This window comes from Canis lupus, chromosome 30, assembly GCF_003254725.2.
Source record: "Canis lupus dingo isolate Sandy chromosome 30, ASM325472v2, whole genome shotgun sequence".
In the NCBI taxonomy this organism is placed as follows: domain Eukaryota; kingdom Metazoa; phylum Chordata; class Mammalia; order Carnivora; family Canidae; genus Canis; species Canis lupus.
Window position 1 is genome coordinate 34,589,574 of NC_064272.1, and position 5,915 is coordinate 34,595,488.

The following is a 5,915-nucleotide window of genomic DNA, read 5'->3' on the forward strand; positions in this document are numbered from 1 at the left end:
ACTGGTCTTTTTTAATTCTATTCAGGCCTTCAACTGATTAAATAGGGCCCACCCTCGTTATGGAGGGCAATCTACTTTACTGAAAGTTCACTGATTTACATGTTAACCTCATCCAAATCACCCTCGCCTGAACACTCGGACTAATGGTTGGCCAAATATCCGGCCACTGTGAACCAGCTAAGCTGACACATAAAATTAACCGCCACACTCTCCTTGATTCGTGCTCTATCAGTTAGGATCCAGTCAGGTAATTCATCATAGCGGCTTTATATTTTTAATGAGGTATCATTCACATATCATAAAATTCGCCCTTCTAAAGCATGCCATTCAGTGGTTTTTAGTATAGTCACAAGGTTCCACAGTCAGCACCACTACCCAATTCCAGGAGCATTTTTATGACCCCAAAAGAAAACCCATACCCATGAGCAGTCAGCAAGAGGATTCATTATAGGGAACTGACAACAAAGGGCCAGGTGTCAAAGGACTGAGAAGTCAGAAAGGAACACGTATGTCATACAAACATGTAACTGCAGGAAACAGCGACCACCCCCAGGACTAGGGGAGCTGAGGGACGAAGTCCAGGTTACCAGAACCCAGGCCCCTGGAGGTGGGATCCCTCAGAAGAGGGCAGCGGCCTGCTGGTGCTGGGACCTCAGGATGTTGCAGGAGGGCTCCCAGAGCGGGCACTGGATCTCTGTGGAGGGAGCATGCCCTAAACATTGGGGCACTGCAGGAGCTCAGGGGGAAGCCCAGCCACCTGTGCTGGGTGTGAGGGGCTGGGCATGAGGCCATCAGGAGGTGCTGGAAACTGGAGCCCGGTGCGCTGCCGGGGGACGCATCCCTTCTCCGTCTTCTGTATTCCTGGCTCCTTGGCAGTGCTCCCTCCGGGCAGGACCTAAGAGCGGGGGAGCTGGTAACGGGGACACCGAAGTGCACATAGGCTGAGACAGGAGAGCTTTCCAACACCGTGCCTCTCTGCCCGGTCCGTGGGCCCGTTTGCGTGACCCCCCCCCGCAGAGACCTGCATGGGGGGCCTGGGCCTCGGTAGTGCAGGGAGGCAAAGGATGGCAGCAGAGGCCTGGGTTGGGCCCTTCCGGGCGGCCCCCTCGCAGCCAGGTGACATGCAGCGTCACCCCCAGGGCCATGCGGGCCTCTGGCTCGGTCACTGCGGGCCCTGGCACGGGTCACACTCAGCCACCCGCGGAGCCGGTCCAGGTTGACACCTGCAAGTCCCTTTCTCAAGGAAGTAAAGACGGAGCATGGGCAGCCCGGGTGGCTCAGCGGTTTAGCGCCGCCTGCAGCCCAGGGCCTGATCCTGGAGACCCGGGATGGAGTCCCATGTCGGGCCGCCTGCATGGCGCCTGCTTCTCCCTCTGCTTGTGTCTCTGCATCTCTCTCTCTCTCTCTCGTTAATAAATAAATAAAATCTTTAAAAAAAAAAAAAAAGACGGAGCCCTGTTCTTAGGAGAGAGAAGTGCACGGATTTGCAGAGCATAGAGCTGGCGTCGTGGGGACAGTCAAGCTTCAGGAACGTCCGCTGTGACCCCGGCTCCGACACCATCATGCTCAAGGGATGAGGCCGTTGTGCGTGGGGTGGGAGGGGACCGCCACCCATCCCCAGTGTTACTCATCTCGCCACCCTGTGCCCTGAGCGCCCGGCCTCTTCTGTGTTCTGCGGGTGGGTCAACGCAGCAGGATTTACCCCAGTCTTGGAGTCTGAGGTTCCCTCCATCCAGTCTGCTACCGACTCGGCTTGTACGGGAGCATGTTGCTCAACGTCTCACGGCCCAAAGGGCTAGTTTGGAAATGCCAGGGGGCGGGGGGGGTTTCCATGCATTCTTGCCATCATCTCCTCTCCAGAAAGAATCAGCACAGAATGGCCTGGTTGCTTCGAGGTAGAAGGTGGAGTGGGAAAGAGGTACGTCATGGTTATTAAGAAAATAAATAAATAAGCAAAAGACATTGGATTTTGTAATATGACCTACTTTCAGCTCACAGTGGGCATCCGTGTGGCCCCCACCCAGGGCAAGAAATATAACATTGCGGGCCTCCTGGAAGTCCCCACCTACCCCGTCTGTGTCACTCACATCAACCCGCCGGCCGATGTCCCCATCGTGCCAGCCGGTGGGGTTTGGATTGTGCCAACCTGGCTAAACCGTAGGTGGGCTTCCCGGGACCCCTGAGGTCCCTGTAGAGGAACTCAGAGGTTTTGCCCCTCCCCTCCCCTGCCCTCCAGGTATTTTTCTTCTGCAAGATTTGGAAGGTAGACATGAAACAGCACCATTACCTTCAGAAGGTCCTCATGGTTCGATGTGGTGGCAGACAGGTGCAGAGGTCCCCGTGGATCGCAGCTTGTCGTCACTTCTCCCTGCCCGCTGGCAGCTCTGCAGAGGCACCAGCTTCCTATAGGCTCCTCTCCACGTCCCCAGCCAGCAGGTGCACGTGGCAGCCCGCGTGGAACAGGGCCTGGGGAGGGGGCGGTGTTGCTTAGCAGTTTTTCTTTCTCCTTCAGCTGGCCTTTCTGAGACTCTACTCCTGCAGCCTTTCCCATGACCCCATAAGGTCTAATTCCTCTAGTGGATCCTGCATCCCACTTGCCCGTGGGAGGGCCTACAGGTTTCCGTGGTCATCACTTCCTCACTTTTCTTCATAGCGCTACCAACCAGCGTGCATCCAGGGACACTGGGCTTCAGTTTGGCCTGTTGGTTTAAGAGTGGAATCGCTCCGTGTCGTTTCGTGTCCCGCTTCACTTACCTCACGTATGTCTGCCAGACTCATCCGCACTGTTGGGTGACGCTGTCGCTTCTTCATTTTCTTTGCTGTGAAAATTCCTTTGTACGAAGAGCTTGCATTGCAGTCGTTCGTTCTATTGTTGGTGAACTCGTGGGTTGTTTATTTGGACTATATTATAAATGATGCTGCCCTAAACAGTCTTGCATCTGGCTCTTGCGTGCATGTGTGTGTGTTTTTAGGGCAGGATGGCCGAGTCACAGAGTATGCGTGTCTTCAGGTTTGGTCAATAAAATCTAATTGTTTCTCAAGGTGGTTTTGCCAGTTTACATTCTCACCAAAACTGCAATTAGTTTTATCAATCTTCTCGTTTTGGCCATTCTGGTGACCACATAAGGGAAGCTCATTTGGGTTTTAAATTGCGTTTCCCTGATAATGACGTTGAGCACATCTGCATATCTTCATTAGCTGTATTTTAAGCGTCTGTTCTAGTCTCCTGCTCCATTTTGCATTAGGTGTTTATCTTTTCTCATTGATTTGTAAAAAAAAAAAAAATGTGTATATTTTGAACACAAGAACTCATTTTAAGAGTATAGTCTGGGGTGTGTTGATGTCTGTGTACACCAACTGTTGAAAAGACTGCTATTCCTCTGTTGAATTATCTTGGCAGCTTTGTCAAAAAGCAGTCACTTCTCTGTGGGTGGTGCCTTTCTGGGCTCCCCTCTCCCCCTGACCTGTATGTCTGCATGCCACATTGAAGTCACATAGTTAAATTGCCAAATTTTTCCTTCTTTTTCAAAATGGCATCCGCTTTTCATGATTCTTTACAATTTCAAAATTTAAAAATCAGTGGATCAATTTCTGGTTTTTAAAGGTCTGCTTGGATTTAGATTGATTAATATATTCAATATTCCAATCTGGAAAGATTTGGCATCTTCATGATATTGAGTCTTCTGGTCCATGAACATGGTATTATTTGTCTATTTGTTTAAATTTTTTATTTCTCTCAACAGTGTTCTTCTGTTTTCAGTGCATGACTCTTTTGTTATATTTAATCCTATGCATTTTATGTTTTTGGCATTTTATTAAATGAATCATTTTATTTCATCTTCCTATAGTTTCCCGCTAGCATATAAATTGTGATGAATTTTTGTGTATTTATACCTGTGTCCTGCAGCTGCTAAATTCACTTTCTAGTTATAGTGACTATAGGGACTTGCGCAAAGTCCCTGGAATTCCCTGTGTGAACCATCATGGCATCTGCAAATAGAGGGAGTTTACTTTTCACTTTTCAACCTGTATACCTTTTTTTTTCTTTTTCTTGCCTTATTCCATTGTCTAGGACCTCCAGTATAATGTTAGATGGTGGCAATGCGTATTGCACCCTTACCGTGCTCCCAGTTTTCAGAGCAAACCATTTCCTATTTCACCATGAAGGATGGGCTGCAATTTGTTCACAGATGCCCCAAAGGAGTTTGAAGACATTTCCTTCTTTCCTAACTGCTAAGAGATTTTCCTAGGATTGGATATTAAATTTTTTCAAATGCACTTTCTATTTCTATTGAAATTATTGCATTGCTCTTCTCCTTTATTCTGTAATATGATGAATTATATTCATTCTTGAATGTTACACCAGCTTTGCAATTCTAGGGGAAATCCCACATGGTCATAATATACTACCCTTTTATATACTGCTGGGTTCAATTGACTAAAATTTTACCAAGGACTTTTGTGTCGAAGGTTTGTGAGGGATATTGGTTTTTTATATTATTTTTGGAATATCTTGCACAGATTTTGATATTAAGGTTATGCCGACTTCAGGAAATTAGTTTGACAGTTGTTCCACCTTTATTTTCTAAGAGATTTGATGTAAGATTGGTACTATTCTATTTCATACTTGAGGTTTTTATAGAATTTAACAATAGAGATATTAGAGGCTGATGTTAGCTACATTGGAATTAAGATTTCAAAAAATAATTTTAAAAAATATATTAAAGGCTGGAGGATTTTTTAGGGGGAAGTGGTTTTTTTTAACAACAAATTAAATGTATCTAATAGGTATAGGAGAAAGCTATTCTGTTTCATTTTGTGACAATTCTTACAAATATTGTTTTTTAAGTTATGTATCCATCTTATCTGTAGTAGTGAATTTGTTGATATAAAATTATTTATAACATTCCCTTCCTAAACTTTTTAATATCTATAGTGTCTATGGTAATAACCTGTCACTTATTCTTGGTATTGGTCATTTGGCTTCTCTCTATATTTTCATGCTCAAGAATTTACCACATTTGTGCATCTTTTTTAAGAAAACAACTTTGAACTTGTTATTTTTTTATATTACTTGATCTTTTCTACATTGATTTGTGCTCTTTTTTTTTTTCCTTCTACTTACTTTAGGTTTACTTTGTTCTATCTTTTTCTGTTTTCCCCTAGCTTTTAAAATGGTACCCTTGGGCATTTTGTTTAGACCTTTCATCTTTTCTTACCATAAGTATTTAAGGCTATGTAGTTCCCTCTAAACACTAGTGTAGCTAAATCCACAGATTTAAATGTTATATTTCACTATCAGGCAGTCTGAAACAGTTCTAAATTTCCTTGGTATTTTTTCTTTGACCATGAATTATATAGGACTGTATTGTTTAAGTCCCAATGTGTGAGTTTTTTCTGTATGTCTTATTACCACTGATTTCTCATTTAATTCCATTGTGGTCAGAGAACACACTCCAAATGTCCCAAATTCTGAATGCATCTTTCCTTCTGGTTTTCCGTTCTTCCCCAATACTCTTCATAATCACATCAGCTGACCATTATTCCTCAAGTAGATTTTTTTAAAATAATATTTGCCTGGTTTTTTGTACTATGCCAAGTGGGAGGGTTAACCCAAATTACCCAGCGTGCTATTACCAGACATCACTATAGTTGCTTTTACAAGCATATATCGTTCAGATAGAATCGATCACTTAGCATAAAAGCTATGCCATAGATGATCTCAGTAGAATTTTTCTGCGTGGGATAGACTGGCTCACTTCTTGAAACATGAGTCAAATGAAGTCTGGCCAAAGGTACTTTCTCCCTCTTTTAGGAGAGCCTTCAGAATCAAGCCAAGACATTCTTTTTACAACTTCCAAGAGGTGCTCCAGATTGGGGTCCTCTGTCTCAACCATTTTTCATTGCCTACTCGG